The sequence below is a fragment of the Perna viridis genome, chromosome 8 (genome assembly GCF_037379345.1).
Source record: "Perna viridis isolate PV_CMFRI_1.1 ecotype Kerala chromosome 8, ASM3737934v1, whole genome shotgun sequence".
NCBI lineage: Eukaryota > Metazoa > Mollusca > Bivalvia > Mytilida > Mytilidae > Perna > Perna viridis.
Window position 1 is genome coordinate 11,949,447 of NC_142452.1, and position 17,775 is coordinate 11,967,221.

The following is a 17,775-nucleotide window of genomic DNA, read 5'->3' on the forward strand; positions in this document are numbered from 1 at the left end:
TTTTTTTTATCTTCGACATTTAGTTCTACGATTTTGGTGATATTTCACTATTTACATCATTCGCATACTGTAACTGTAAGATTAATAGATATCGAATCTGGTGTTGCTCCTTAGAATTTCTTTGTGACCCGTCCTTGCTTCCATGTCGGGGATGTATACTGTAGTTGTTAAAATCTTCCGGATTTTACTCAATTTTCGGAGGAGTAATCAAGGGAACCAAGATTCTAGCGGAACTCAAAAGAATGTAATCCATTGACAAAGACCTGACATGGAATAATAATCAAGGGAACCAAGGTTATAGCGGTTATCAAAAGAATGTAATCCAGGGACAAAGACCAGACACGGAAAACAGACATACACAACAAAGAACACAAAGTAACTAAAATCATACACACAAAACAGCAACAGCAAATGAGCAACTCGGACTCCACTAAAAACTTGGAGCATGGACAAGGTGCACCGGTAGGGTAAGCGTCTTCTGCTTTTTTAGAAAGGACATACCAGGGGCATTATATCACTCTCTTTGTTTCGTGTGAATGGAATTGCTTTAGGTTTTTTGTGTTGTATCTTGTTTCTTTCTTTTTCTTCATTTTTTATGTAAAGTTATTTTATTCTGTTTTCTATATTATGTAGAGTGTCTATGTCGATTGTTTTTTATGTTTAGACCATGTACATGGATTATGGTGTGTCTGAATTGTCTTTCTATTATTGAGGCATTGCATTGATATATTAAACTACATTATATACACCTGATGTAAAAGGTGAGGTAATTGGTAAATCAATTGCATTAAAATTTGTTAAAACATTGTGCAAGTACTGACAAGTTATCCGCATTACTTGTTGTTTCTTATTCAACTATAATGAACTTAACTTAATAGCAGTTTGTGAATATATTTAATCCAAGAAATTCATACAATCCTCAATGAGAATTAGGAAGCTTGCCTCCAGTGTTTACTGTTTCAACAAATTTTCTCAAACAAATCTTCTTGTGGAGAATTGAAAGAAAAGAACAAAAAATATATAACACAATTATCTTAACGCAAAAATAAAATTAGCAGAAACAAACAAACGTGGTTTTTCGAGAGGTCATCCTTTTATTCTTTGCATGAGAGAGTCTAAACTTACAATCAGAAGAAAGAATTAACTGCACGCGCCTTATGACGCAATGATAGCAGTTATATCACATTTCAATTATATTGAAATTATATATTAATTATGCAATAATTATAGAATTGAAGGATGTAACTACATCAATATCTATTTCACGCCCACATATAAAGTTGTGATTGTCAAACAAGGGCCAAATATATACATACACATGTAATTTCAGTATTGTAAAATAAGATCATAGATCATTAAACAACAATTAAGGATTAAAACACACTTCTTTTATCCTAATCTACATATTTGAATGTCGAATCCTGTTTTTGTCACAATTTCATCGCTGGTAAATTGTATAAGAACAAACTGACCGCTTGTGACGATGTTACTTCCTTTAATGTTCCCAGTTTTTGTTGCTAGCAACGGATATGATGTTGATGATCCGTCATATATCTATGAAATATAAAACAAAAGTGAAAAGTTCATATAATCCTATATACACTTAGATTTACTATATAGCTTAATTGTTTCTGTTCAAAGAGTTCACATCGTCGTATTCAATAAGCAGCTATAGTTGTGAACGTGATACAGAGCAGTCTTAACGAAGGGATAATAATCATTAAAGGAAATCCAAAGGAAAATATAATTAACAATGTACACATAAAAAACCTCAACTTTTTTTGGCTAAAAACGTTCAATGCATCTCAATTTATTTATATATTATATAAAATACTATGGTTACGTTTGTAGTCAAATATTTCCACTTATTCAAGTGTAACCATGAGAGCACGGATTCTAGCGGAAATCAAAAGAATGTAATCCAGGGACAAAGACCAGACAGGGAAAACAAACACACACATACAACAAAGAAGATAGAAAAGCCAAAATAATACGTACAGGTTACAGACCACCAATTCAACCAATGAGCATTTGGAACGTACGCAAAAATAGTCCTACGCAGAAATTACCCCTGTTCCTCATAGTGCTGTGAAAAAAGTTCTCATCTTATTTAAAAAATTTAAACAGTTTCTGAAAGGAAAAACATTTCTGTACATTTTATAGGTGCATTTTGCTTCTTGTGATGTGAAGCCTAATCTCCATAATGATTTTTAAATATACCCCTATCTTGTGAAAATACTGGGATTTCCCATGCTATTTATAGACCCTTCACTTCCGGTGACCAGTACTGCACTGCAAGTCTGCTAACCCCAGATGCCATTCTGAGGATTGTGAGCTGACATATGTAGAATCATGCTGATATATAGTCCTCTGCAGATTAAAGTTAAGGTAAAGTCCAGAGAAGCCATTGAATATTGTGAAATTAGCATAGAAGCCTATGAGAAGTGGAATTAGTGGTTTTTAGCCTACAAAACAACCGACATTCCCGCACTCTTTCCCTATATAAGCAGTCAAAGATGCATCAGAATAAATCAAATTAGATTTTCATTGTTTTTTAGGATGAACGGAAAAGTTTTTAGGCAAAATGGCTAAATTGGAGGGAAAATGATATGTCACTCATTGCTTGATTCTTACACAGAATGCACCTAATACATCAAAACTATTTAAATATAACCTCTGTAGTCGCAGACTTCGGGACAAAATGATCACCATGCATAATAAATACAAAACATATTTTACATTTCTTTTCCTTTCAAGATATGTTTATCATATGCATTTCAACATATTTCCTTTGTTAGCAATATTAATACAAAACAATAGTTTGTCTTTTGACAAATTTTACTATGAATAATGTTAAAAATACATCGTGCGAGAAATGGACCTTTTTGCGTTCATGTAATTATCAGTGTTACGAGAAAACGAATGCTTCTTTAGTTCGAACAAAATGCACAGCTTGTTAATTTTGGTACGTTAAAGACTAACCAGATTATGAAGATTTGTAAAATGATCGAAAATTACACAATTTATGCACAAAAAGTAAACGTTAAAAATATTATGTTCCTATCAACATGGCAAATATACTGAGCGTGTACCACTATTTAAAGGTTTCGATAGCATACTTTTTTCATCAGAAAATATACATCTATTTCCAAGATTTGAAATACAAAAGCATTAAATGCAAATGCGTTTAACTTGGGTCTACAATTATTGAAATAATGATATTGAAAATATACGTCTACTTCCTTGCAGCAAAAGCTTAAAATAAGATATAATCATTCCAAATTTTCAATTATAATGGACTTTTTATCAATTTTCAATTGCTATCGCACACAACATAGTTTTTGCATGTTCATTTCTTTTTGCTTTAAACTTGTTAAGAAAAAATATTTGGTCTCATGAAGAGAACATGCCAGTTTTAATGTGTTATCATTTTTATTCGGTTCGCTTAATATGTTTGTTGATCGTCTCTGTTTCATGTGTCCATATTAAGGCCATGTGTCTGGATTTAACAGTGTTTTAATCATCCAACTTCTGAGGCTTCGGTTTGTTTTTGCCTATATTTGTCCCTGCTCATAGGTTTAGTTAGTGTCTATTTTGATTATATCGTTTGAGGCTTTTGTGTGTATTTTTACAAAAGGTCTCAGAATATGTTTTTTTGGTCTCTTATCTTGTTGTCCAATAAAGTGTCATGACTTGCGGGCGTAACCTCTATTAATCTTAGTTGAGGGGCCGACGTATTAACCTCTCTTATTTCTCCCGCCCCTTCTCTCCATTCTGTAGCTCCCTTTCTCTTTTTTTTTCTTTCCTTCCTACCCCTCTCTCCTTTCTCCAATCCCATTTTTTCCTGTTTCCCTTTGCTCTGTCCGTTTTTTTTACAATTTAAAAACATTTAATTACATCAAACAAAAAAAAAATAAATAAATAAAATAAAATTCAATACACTAAAACAACAATGAATTATACTTCTCTTATTTGTGTGTACTTTGGAATTGCTAATGTGAAACCAAACAGATGAAAATTCGCAGTGCAGTAGATCAAATATCGCAGTAGAATAATTATCAACCACTGTTGTGACACTATTGCGCTTAAACATGGCTCGTGTTTAACTAATACAATAAATACGCAGATATGTTGATAAAATCATAACATCAACTCGTAACCTGTTATATGTAAATGTGGACGGAACTCAATTTATTTGATTACTGAAGCTGGTTTAAATGCTCAAAGTGTTACATTTAAGAGTATTCTTAATTTATCTGTTCATTTTTCTTCTATATGACAATACTTCAACATTATTGGTTGTCATTTAAGTAGACTATTTCTAGTCTGTTGGGTAATATCAGGAAGTGTTTTCTTTACATCAAGTTGATATTTGTCTTTTACAGATACATACATTGTCTGATTTTCCCATTAATCATTTGATTACAGCGATAAATTATACCTGAGAACAGGTTAATCGTTCTTCATCTCTGGGACATATATGAAGAAGTTTTCATGAAAGTCTCTAAAACCAGCCTTTTTAGATGGGTTCCGTGGGCATCAAATTGGGAATTTTGACTCAAATTTCGAAATTTAAACAGGAAAAAACATTGCATTAAAATATTGGTTGGCTTGTTTTACTTGATAAATTTTTCCCGACCCTTTACACTGGAATTCCACACTTGCATTTGAAGTCTTAATTTGAATATATAATATATAAACTTTTCTGCCAAATGTGCTGATATCAACATACTATACGTTTTATCACTTTTGAATATATTTTGAAAGTGATGTGTCGCATTTTTGCCGTCGAAACAAATTACAAAAACTCAAAAACGAGTTGAAAGAATTTGAATATCCCATTAGTTATTTGGTTCAAATGCTGCGTGATAATTACTAGAAAACCGTTTACCAAAAAAAAAAAAAAAAAAAAAAAATAATAATGATAATAATATAAAGAAAAAAAAAAGAAAAAATTCAAGTTTCAATTTCTATATGATTGGTATTTTGTACTTAGGGCTGTTGCCACTGCAAGATGTCTACAATAACTTGCCATCGCACAAAGTTCGAAACACTTAAAACAACGTGGCTTCATTTCTTGTAAATAATGTAGCTCCTTTGAGATACTCTGGTAGACATTAATGGTGCTTGATCTGGCCTCCTACTTGAATGTTTTGTTTTGTTCCGTGCACTCGTTAAATCTAAATGATAGTTTGGTTATCCCAATTTTTTCAATTAATTATCCTTTTATTCATTAGATTAATTTAACACCTGGATGCCCAGGCCTGACATGTTTACTATATTGTACACCTGTTCCACGGGTCTCAGAGTAACCGAATTGCCTTGCATTTGAGTAAAAGTATAAATAGTTGAACTCACGTTGAAATTATACTTTATTAAAAATATAAACAAATTTAACGATTCCATTTAAAGTGTCTTCGCTGGAGAGATAGGCTTTTGCAAAAACGCTCATATATGTCGAAATGAACGGGTAGGTGATACGAAAAATAATCAAGGGAACCAAGGTTATAGAAAAGAGGATGCAGCATTATATAAGTTCCGGGTCAGTCCATCCAGTAGCGAAAAAGTCTCGATACCCGATAAAGTTGACAAGGGACTTGCTTACATTTACAGTATGTTAGAAAAGAAAGAAATCTTCATGTAATGTGAGGAAATACAAGCACAATAATTTGAAAGGAAAACATGTACAGATAACACGGTAACATCGATTAGCTTACTGTACTTTGCAATTTTCGGCAAGGTCTACAACAGAGATCTATATTGAACAATCAGAATAGTGTTTATATGGTTTACTAGACGGAAAAAGCTCAACATTTACCTGAAATGGTCGATGTGAACGACAAAGTCAACAATAGCCGTTATAACCTGTACTAATTGAAAAGGTGTACATCAGATTTTTAGACTTTTGCTTTTATGTTACCGAGTCATACTATAGATATCTATTCTTACCCTCACATAGTCATAACCGGATTCTACGTCCATTTTAGTAAACCGTATGGACGCTTTATAGCCTGTTCCTACATCATAAGGTCCATATAGTGTATTAGCGTAGTTTGTATATTGGCTGGCTGATAAGGATATGTTGGACAACAAAAAACAAGGCTGTACTGTAGAAAAAAAAAGAGAAATTACACCCCATATATATATCGCTGTGACATCTATGGCAACACCGCCTGCACAAAATCTAGCGCCCTAGACCACTCGGCCAGCTAGGCTATAAAATATAGCTTTTACAGTTCTAACATCGTTGGGAATTTTTCAGACCTTTCTATATTTGTAAATTTGCGACGAAAAGTTTTGGTCGTTCGCTCCGCGGGACTCGAACGCGTACCGCTGTGACATCTATGGCAACACCGCCTGCACAAAGTCCAGCGCCCTAGACCACTTGACCAGCTAGGCTGTATAAAAATATAGCTTTCGCTGACCGGGTCATTCCTCCTCTAGGAACTATTATGTAGGATAGAGGATCAAATAAATGATGCATGTCACAACAAATCAATATTATACAAACGTCTCAGAATGTGGCGACTCTATTCGCTACACTGCTCCATCGGATCAAATTGATACAGGTAAGATAACGTTAACTTGTAGAAGGGTCTGAAAAATTTCCAACGATGTTAGAACTGTCAAATTTGCGCAAATTTTTCCCTCTGCGGGACTCGAACTCGTACCAACGACTAATAATTTGCATCAGATCAGTTTAAATCTCGACTAAGAAACATTATACACCGTTGTTACTCCACACAAGACGGTATACCTAGATATTGTCAAAAACTCAAGTAAATTCGTCCCATTTTTGAACAGTTGCCATGCACGTCGTAACTATGCGCCTCTTGTGTCACGTAATAATTATTAGCTTTGAGTTGAATATTCGCATTTAGGAAGCCACATATACGTCTTTGTTATTCCTGTTTAACGAAGTTTAACACAGATGTTAAACACACGACACACATGCCGTCACGAAACGTTCGGCGAAAATGACGAAGAAGAAATCCATTCGAGTAGGACATACAGGACAAGTCATAAATTTAAAATCGAAAATTTGGGAGAAGCTAAAGAATCCAACGGAGCAACAGGAAGAAATTAAAACCTTGTGTGACTCTAAAGAAGAAAATATATATTATTTCTAGGGTAGAAAGACCAATTCCTCTTGAGGAAACTGAGGATGATTTTATAGAATCGGAAATAGAAGAAGCAGATATGTATGATCTTGACATAGAGCCTTTAAGTACAAAACACATCTAGTCAGACACACAATAAAATATAACAACAGTAAAGCAAAGAGACATAAACCATATCAACGGAATCTTAATCCTAACACAGAAGAGCATGTTTATTCTCAATCTCACAACGGAGTAAGTCACCAACTGATATACCACCCTTCATATAGTTCATCACATGCCAGTGCATTTCACTAAAGTACCAAAACTTTTCTGGGATGCATTTTAATCTTCTATTGAAGCTTTACGACAAGATATATTTGGTCAAAAACACAAGAAAAAAAAGAAAAACACTTATATTCAGAGTGTGATAAACTTACCTCCGCCAAAATAATCTAACGTTGACAATTTTAGAAACTACTCCGACAGAATAGTATGTAGTATTCGTGGTCTTGAATCGTTAGATACACATGAGATTACATTTGCAAGTCCTTACACCTATACTTTACAACAAACTTCCGCCCGATGTAAGAAAAAAAGCATAACCAGAGACGGAGGTAACGACGATTAGGACTCACATTCATTGTACGCAGCAATAAAAAGAGAACAATGCGTGGAAGGCGCAAGACACATATTCAAATGTAAACAGTCCAGGGAAGTAGCACCTACAAGTATATGTAAAGCTGAACCCAAAACAAATGAGAAATATCTACAGAAAACCGTTGCAAATACAAACATTGAAGGGAAAAGTAATCTTGGGCGGTCATAAACATACCCATTTTTCATATTTCAACAGCACATTAACTTACATTTTTGGTTCCGAGATTGAAAAATACTGGGTCCGGGTTGCTCATTTCCTTTTATTTTTGTTTTGTGAGATGATTGCCATTGTCTAGTCGTTCTCCTTGGATAATGCTCTTTTTCATTACTTTTTGAACCCTTGTGCTCTGGATTTCCCTTTCATGTAAGCTTTAAATGTATTTCTAAAATTGAGTTTCATGAGTTGTTTTTACATTTGTATAGCAGTAACAGATTCATATCTTACTTACTGGTAGTCTGACAATAGTATCCACTTTTAGTCTTTATACACCTTAACATTCCTGTACATGGATTTGGATGACAGTTGTCTCCATTCTGAAAGTGAACAAGCAGGTATCACTGTAGGAAAAGCAGGTAACATATCGTGAGTGAAAATCAACATTCAATTCAGACATGACTTTGAATATTAAAACATTACAGTATTTTAGGCGGTATATTGAATTTAATTTATCAGGGATAATTTACCATTCTTTTTGCCACTGACAGGTCTTGAAATCAAAGGATTGGATACCATAACTAACATTAACTGAGGTCGGGCGATCTTTACCGTTTCCACTCTTATATACAATGCATTTAGTGATTAAATTGTCGCTCCTGGTAAACTTATTACAAAGATAATGATAACCAAAAATAAAACAAAAACAAAACAAATCCAAAAGCAACAAAGAAAAAACTAAAAAAAAACAAAAACAAAAACAAAAAAAGAAAACAAAACGAAACCAAATAACGAAAAAACATGAAAAAATTACATCAATTCTTACCGAAAATGGTATTTGGAAGTCGTAACTGACATTACTTTTTTTATGACGTAGAGAAAGCGTGTGAGTCATAACTAGGATATAAGGTTTCTGGGCGGTAGCAAGTAGGACAACATGTTTGTCTACGTTAAAGCAACTATGGTAATATGTTATCTAAGGTAAAGCGGGATATCCATTTTTTTATTATTCAGCGTTACAAAAGAAACAGATTGCCTGCAGATTTTATAATTGTTTTAATAATAACAACTCGGTGTGCAATGTTTTGTATTTAAGCATGAAGAATAAAATATTCAGTTAGAGTTTTATTTGTTATATACCCAATATTTTCGGCCAAAGTATTACGAGCATCAGTATACTATTATATAACCAGAGGATGTTATCATGGTTTTCTAAAAAACAACACACCTCAAGTAAATTTCATGTTTATATTTTGTAGGACAATGAAAATAATATAAAGGAATATTAAAGGCACGGAATCCTGGTTTTTAGCTTGTATAAATACACTGTTTAAAGTTTTCTACTGCAATTTATGAACAAAATTTTTAATCGAAAATTTAAAAAAAAACAAAAAAAAAAAACAGTGGGTGTTATTACTTGTTCATCACTGATTTATCCTTTCTTACCTAGTATTTCACGATAAGAATGCATAACAAATTAGGAATAGAATTAAAGCAAAGCAAAATAGGCAAGACAAGACATTTTGAAAAAAAAATTACCTATAATACAATGTCATTTCTCGGATTATTATGTTAAAGCAGGCTAACAAACGTGGAAATACGAAACAACTAGCATGCAGTTGCCTAAGCTAATCGGATCGTTGGTTTTACGTCTTGAATAGAATTGAATGGTGATGATTGACACAGCATTTAACTAATTTTCTTTGTTACAGATTAACAAGATAATCGGATGTTTTGCTTTGAGTATCCTTAAATGGAATATCCTTTCAATTCATTTACAGAAAATACTCGATGACGTACTGAACCAAACTAATACATTCAATCACCGTATCAATGGAAATCGTATCTGCAAAAAAGTGTCTACAATCGAACGTATTTAATTGGTAATTTTACCGATCAGATCTTGTCGGATTTGTAATAAAGCCGTAGATAAAATTTCTGCATTATACAATACCTATATACGATTCATTTTCAATTTACAACAGCCTATGCATTATATTGAGAATGGAAATGGAGAGTATGTCAAAAGGACAACAACTCAACCTGGATAAAAAATGCCACCTCAATAAACGACGAGGAAAGCCTCACAGGCTGCAGCTAACCCCAAATCAATATAGAACAAATGTTGCCACTATTTACTCTAGCTACATAAAAGAACTGAAAGTAAAAATGATCTAGGACAAACAGAGTCCAGAAATTCCTGACTTGGAACAGGTGCATAAAATGCTTTGGCGTGATAAAAAAAAATCCCCTTTTAAAAAAATGGCCACTGTGGAAAAAATATTACACAATTAAACATACTTAAAAAGCAGTTCAAAAAGGTCTAAGTATCTTATTGGAGAACAAAAACGCATCCTGACATTTCTCGACATATCGAGACGTAGACATAAGGGGACCGGTTCTTATTCAATAATAATATGAAAAAACAGGTGTTTGGCCAATTGAATTACATGACTTATGCAGTTACTTTATTTTTTCATGTATTTGACTTAGCTAAACCTTAACCTATAAACCTTCCCTCACAAAACGGTTTAATGTGCTGACTTTGGTCGCTTTATCAAAAGGTCGAATTACGTTTCAATATGTTCTTGTACGTGCTTGCAAACAGCTACCAGGGTTACTGTTCTTGATTAAATGACTGTATGTGTTTTCTTTTATACTGTGAAAGTACTATTATTCATGGGGTACCAATTATCGTGGTTTTCGTGGTTATGCTAAACCGCAAAATTTGGGGATTCCATTGATGTGAATACTGAAAACCTCAAAACCATGAATTCAAGAATCCGTGAACTTGAGTTTCTTCCCTAATCTACGAAAATTGTTATCCACGAATTAAAGTACTTTTACAGTATTTAATGGTGATATTTGCTGGGCATATAAGTAAAATACAAAGTGAAAATAGATTGAGTCGAAAATACTTAAGTTATGCACACTAAAACATCATTTTTGTTATATGTGCACCAAATCATCCTTTTGTAAACTCTGCCAAGTCATCTTTTTAATTTTTATAAAATATACAGTTTTTCAATTGTCTTCTTGTCCAGAGATTTAAACGATAAATATATCGGACACTGAAAATGTAGGGACTAAACAAGACTACTTCATGTACCTAGATCTTAATGGTGTCGAATTCAATTAACTGTTGTTAAAATATATTAAGTACAACTCGAACTGGATCGATAAAAAAATGTATTACCCGTACTAACTTTTTCTCGATACCCAAATAATATGTTCACAAATATTCATTTTACAGAACATAAAGAGTTTTTTAATTGATCAAGATATGTGGTAGACAAGATCAATTCATTCCTCATAGTGAAAGTTCATAAATAAATAAATTTCCGATATTTCTATTTTTCGATTTTTCTTTATCTCATTCCACTTATACTTACTTTATATGCAAGTTTAACATACTGTTCAAAAGGCTGAGTGAAATGCGACAGACATAATATGAACAGTGCTAGGTCGATCGGTTTAATTTTTTATATCAGTTTGCTTGCTTTTTATGAAATAAAAACACCATTAATGTTGCGTAAAATCATTTACTTTTTCCCGACTTTGCATTTTCCTTGAAGGCTGGCCGCGGCGTCTAAAAAGAGTTTCGAACGTCAGACGCTGTTTCAGAGCTTGGGTCAATTAAATATTGTATCATTGTAGGATATGATTAAGAACCAAAATAAACAAATTAGATAGAAAAACACCATTGTACCCTATTAATGCATGAGTCATTCATTTTGCTTGATTCTTACATGGAGTGATACCTGACTACATAAAAAGAAATCTTTATTAAAAAAGATCCACAAAAAGGGATGTCCCTATGATTCAGGTAAAACGAGGTATATTCTTTAAAAAATGCGTGCAATACTCCTATTCTAATGTGAAAATTAATTACAATAGTATAATATGTAGTCACAGTCCTCGAAGTAAAGGCCTCGATAATCGATAATAAAGACATTTATCTGAAGTTTGGTTTTATCTCAATTCAAAATCGCAAGCATTTTTTTTTCTTCAAAATTTCGTTTGAACGATGTGCATTTTTATAATATATTAATTATTTTGAAGTAATAATAACACGATCATACTTTTGAAAACAATATTTTAGTTTAGAAATACAGTTGTGAGAATTTCATTCCGTGCATACTAACTAATTACGATTGCGCATAGGACGCGATCCGTCTGCGTCATGCTTGAATTCGATATGTGGCGATAGGTAGCCATACGTTGATAGGTAGAGATACCTAGAGTAACGTCAAAATGCTGTTGTTCTCTAATAAAACATAAATAAAGAAACTGATTAAACGTTATATAAATGCATGAACAAAGGACTATAAGCAGTTAACTAACATGCTATGTCCAGACCAGTTTAAACTCTAAAAAAACTATATGTCCTCATTATATGTGATACTGTTTCAAATTCTTCCTATGCGGGGTTAAAACAGCGGTACATCATTTGTCGTACAATTGAGACACAACCCATGCAATGTCAACAACACTTTTGAATATAGTATGCTAGTTTCTATGTAAAAACCCTATGAGCGAATCAATGATATTGCCAAAATAATATATACTTAACGATTTGACAACAATGTCATTACTATATCCCTTATAGATGAGCCTATTTATCGGTTTTGAAGCTTACCCTACCGGTGTACCTGGGCCATGCTCACAGTTTTTCAGTGGAGTCCGTTGTTTGTTTGTTTGTTTGTTTGTTGGGGTTTAACGCCCGAGCAGCAATATTTCAGCTATATTCAGGCGATGAACATGAAGTGGATGATAAAATGAATATGAAATTATGAAATGAAAAATAGGATGGGACACAAGGATAATGGGATCAACAAATTTTGATTGCCACTGAAAATAGGGAGAGGTGGGTAGGATCGGGCAGTTTAGCTTCCTGTGGCGGAGCCCTATGCTTCCTACTCCGGGAGAATACCACAGTAGGGTTTTTTAACGTGCGAAGAACGTAGTATCTTTCCCAACACGGTGCACCACTATGGTTTGCGGTCAGGTTTTCCGTATTATAGCCTGACAACTCCAGCATGTAACATACCAGGGGTACCCCATTCCACCACCTGGGGCACACAACCCAGTTGCTCTGTGGGCAGAGCGCCTAGCGTCCGGCTAAGGTTATGAGCACTATTTAGTCGCCTTTTACGACAAGCTTGGCGCTGCTGCGGACCTGCACGGAGCTCAGGTGGAGACCGAGTTGCTCATTTGCTTTTTACTCTGCATATATGATTTTAGTTACTTTGTTGTGTATGTCTGTCTTCCATGTCTGGTCTTTTTCCCTCGATTACATTATTTTGATTACCGCTATAACATTGGTTCCCTTGATTACTCTTTGACACCTTATTGGATGAATATTGAGCTCTCCATGCTTTATGAAGAATATTGGCATAAAATATAGGGTAGGAGATACTCATACGTATTAAATGCTTACAAATACATTTGTAATTGAGGATGAGTATCTTGCATCGGTTGAAAAAAAATGTGAATGTTTTTACGAGCTTGTGATATCGAAAACTTAAATGTAGTAATTTTCGGTAATATAAAAAATTCTTTCATTAAAATCCGAAACATTGTTACAAAAACGAGCAAATCACTCAGTTATCAGTTTTCGATTCTCAATAGTCTGAGTTTTATTCAATCATAACGTGTATTTTAATTAAACCAGGGACATTGGGATCTTTGAAAACCGATGCAGATTTGATGCTCATTGCACTCAGTAAAACTTTCATACGTTTCAAAATTAAACACCTCACAGCCTTTACCCACTCTGACAGTGAAGCAATGTCTTCTTGTTTTATTCATTTTCTTGCGTAGTCCTCCACGGCTTCTAAAATAACTTTGAAGTTATAATTTTAAATTATTTAAACCATGATTCAAGGTACTTGGGACCTTTCATAAAGGACCTTACGGAGAGCTTTGTTTTCGATTGTGTTTAAATTTACAGTAATGACGTGACCGGAAGGACGATATTTGAATGGATATTTTTGCAAGAACAGTCAGGTGGTTAAGCCTTGAAGTCCTCATTCTCGAGGTCCTGCAATAGCCTTTTTATAATTGACAATAGATGCAATATAGGAATTTGAATTTGAAATAAATGATATTAATTTGTCTTTGAAAAACGGTGGAATTTCGTTCGTGACATTTTTGTCAAATTATGGATAAGCGATGACTGCCTTTGAACACAATGGCATCCTATTTGACAATGTTATCAAAGGGTTGCTAATTAACATTGTCAACGGTGTCGAACAATTCAACATTTAAACAAAAGCAGTTTTGTACATACAATGTATGAAATTGTTAATCGGGTTGTGCCTTTTAAATTCATTTACGGGTAAGAGGCAACAAATTCTTATTAACATATGTCAGGACATTGTTGGGGAGGAAGGGGTTTCACTGTATTTGACGTATATCACCTGCGTATGGATTGTTCATATCACAACTCTTACGCCAAAGCTTGTCGTAACTAAGCAGACTTTTTGTACCGCGCTAGACTTCTTACAATTAGGCTTCTGGAACAAGGTTATGTTGCTACAATATTGAAGTCATCACTACAGAAGTATGGTCGTCATCATGACTTTGTGGATCGTTACGGTGTATCCAGCTGCATCATGAAAACTGATTTGTTCAACGTTTAATAGTTTTCCTTTCTTCTTTCGTCCAACCCAGACTTGGCGATTAATGAGCAACTCGGGGGATATTTCTAGAAAAGCAGAAGACGCTTACCTGGTGCATGCTCCCGGTTTTTATTTGAGTGCAAGTTGCTCATTTGCTTTTGTTACTTTGTATTGTTTTACTTACTTTATGTTGTTTGTTTTGTTTATCGATCTTCCGTGTCTGGTCTTTGTTCATGGATTACGTTCTACTGATTTCCACTAGAATCTTGGTTCCTCTGATTACTCTTTAGTATAGTCTTACCATTGTCCATGTATTGATCGAAGAGTACAAAGACCCGAATACAGTTTCCAAAGTTCCTCCAGCCTCAAGTAATTCACAAACGAGTGTCGCGGGGATGTAGTTAACGGCAGAACATTGGTCTTGGTAAAGACACTCTCTTCCACACATTTTTAATCCCATGTTATCATACGCTAAAATTACATCTGTATCTTGGTATGCGTTATCTAAAACCGTCCCAATTTTTAAACTGGCCGTAGAGAAGAAAACAATCAACAGAAAAACAAACAGTGGAAACATTAGCATTTGATAACTTTTCGTAAGTAATTATCCTGATGAAAATCAGTTTCGACTCACGTAAACCATTACTGCAAACCGTGCATTTGAACTTTAAATGTTAAGGTTTGCTATCCAAGAAAAAAATTATACCCATAGAACCATGTCGTGAGTTTTTGATATATACAACAAATGGCTAATCATGGTATCTTATTAAAAATGTCTCTTTTTGCAGTCTGATTACTGGTGTGAAAATAAAACAAAATATTTAAACAAAGATTATGAATATTTAATACTGATGAACTGTTTGCTGGAATCGAATATCTTTGTAGATTTTTCGGTTTGCTTTGGCCACTCAAATAAAACTGAAGCTTTTTTCTTCTATTATATGGTCATCCACTGATCAAGTTAATGTAGTTCTGGAGGTCGATAAAGATGCCTTATATTTTGCATTAAATATATTTTTACAAAAATTACATACAAGCCTCTTGTTAAATAAGGTGTTTAACTTGTAATTAAATATGCTGCATAAGACATTAATTACCAATCATTTAATCACGTTATGGTTATAAAAAAGTTTTTACTGAATTTTAAATTCAAAAGAGATTGTTAAACATTTGCGTCAAGATTTGAATTATTTATTTATCTCATCAATTTGCAAAATTTTTACATGAAGTATATTGTTGAACATCACGAAGTACTGAACACAATTTTGAATCATTGTTTGTTTCCCATTTTTCTTTCCGTTACTATTTGCACGCCTTTAGAGTTTATCATCTGAAACAAACAATTGTTTCCTCATATCAGTCGGAAGCGTATTTATTGGCAAAAAATTAAATATTTACAGAAGAGGGTATGTGTTTTTACTTAATTAATATCTTTAAACGTAAGAAAATTTGTTTTAGAATTACCCACTAGGGTATCAATCGTTATTATAGTTATCAATATACAAAATATGATAACTCCCATTACAGATAAAAAAATAAAGCTTTTTACTTCATCGATTCTTTTGTAAAAACCTATATGTTATATTATGGTGGTCAAATAAGGCTAAGACTCATACAAGCACATGTACATTGTACTTATGATATTGTCTGATAGAACATTCCAAAAACTAGTACCAAACACGTTTTTATATCTATAAACGTGTATATCAAATCCTTTTATTTAGCAAGCGAAAAAGTTAAAAGTAGTGTTCAACCAAAATAAATCATTCAGAAAACCTAAAAGTGACTAGAAAAAACTGTGTGCATTGCTTACTAAATTGATATACCCCGCTTTCTTACTAGAAAGTGTGCACCTTTTGACAATTGGCCTTGAAAATCAAAAGTGTTCAAAATATTGATATCAATAGGTCTACATATGGTCCAAATTCAATCGTAGAAATGTTGGTTCATTCGGTGATTCAGCGTTACAGATAAGAGATCCAAATTGTTATATGATTTCCATTGTTAATTAAGTTCATTCAAAAGGAATCAATTCAGAACTGTTGAGTAAACTAAAACAGGTCCGATACGTTTTCAGTGTAATGCATATTTGAGGCTAAACCAATTTCACAATCATAACCTCAGTACATGTACAATAAAAAAACTGTGATAAACTTCAATGGTTAACGAAACTGAAATAACCCGATATGGAAACTTTGAAGATGAGTATGAAGACATGATTTAAAAAATATATAAATGGGACAATAAGGTGGAATCTATTTATGTCAACTACTAGTAAATGCATTACACTATTAGCTGGTGATTCTTTGACTAACAATTGTATATTTCAGATATGTGATTCAGAGTTCACAATATGAAGTCATACGCACTGTCTCGTTTACCACCTGCAACATGTAACACTTGTCTGAAAGTACAAATGTATAACAAAATTATTTTCTGCTGATATGTTTTTACTTATTTTCGCTGGAGAAATTTTGTTTGAAGTCTAAGTTCCATGATCTTGATTTTCTTGAAATGACTTTTTATGATTGTGAGTGATTGGTTTGTAGATAAAAAGGGGACAATTCAGGCCCCTTATTTTCTCATTTAATTAAAAAACGGTTTCTGACAATTATTTTTTGGGAAATTTAGACTAATTGCACATGCTTTGAAACTTCAACTCGCTGTTATTTTTTTTTCATAACTTATATTAAGACACGTGAAAAGAGTAATCAAGGGAACCAAGGTTATAGCGGTAATCAAAAGAATATAATCCAGGGACAAAGACCCGATATGGAAAACAGACATACACAACAAAGAACATAAAGTAACTAAAATCATACATACAAAATAACAAAAGCAAATGAGCAACTCGGACTCCACTAAAAACCTCAAGTTCTTTTGGGTAGATGCGATGTATAAAATCCCCGAAATTAGGTATTTTTAAAGATAATACGTCATTAAGAGTGTCATACAAGTCATACAAGTATTGTGCACATAAGCCTGTTTTTAAACCATGTACGCTTATTATATTTTTTTATAATTATGATTCTTGTATTTTTGTATGTGTGTGTAAAGTCATGTAAAGATAGTTTGTTCTGCCTAACATTCACACATGTGATATAAATTGATGTTTAACCATATCATTCTTAAATATACATATATAACAGACCCTTCATTTTAAGCATGGAACTATTAATGGATACATTTTATTCACTTTTGTTTTCTTCTCTGTGTTCACTTGGGCAGTACATAGGAA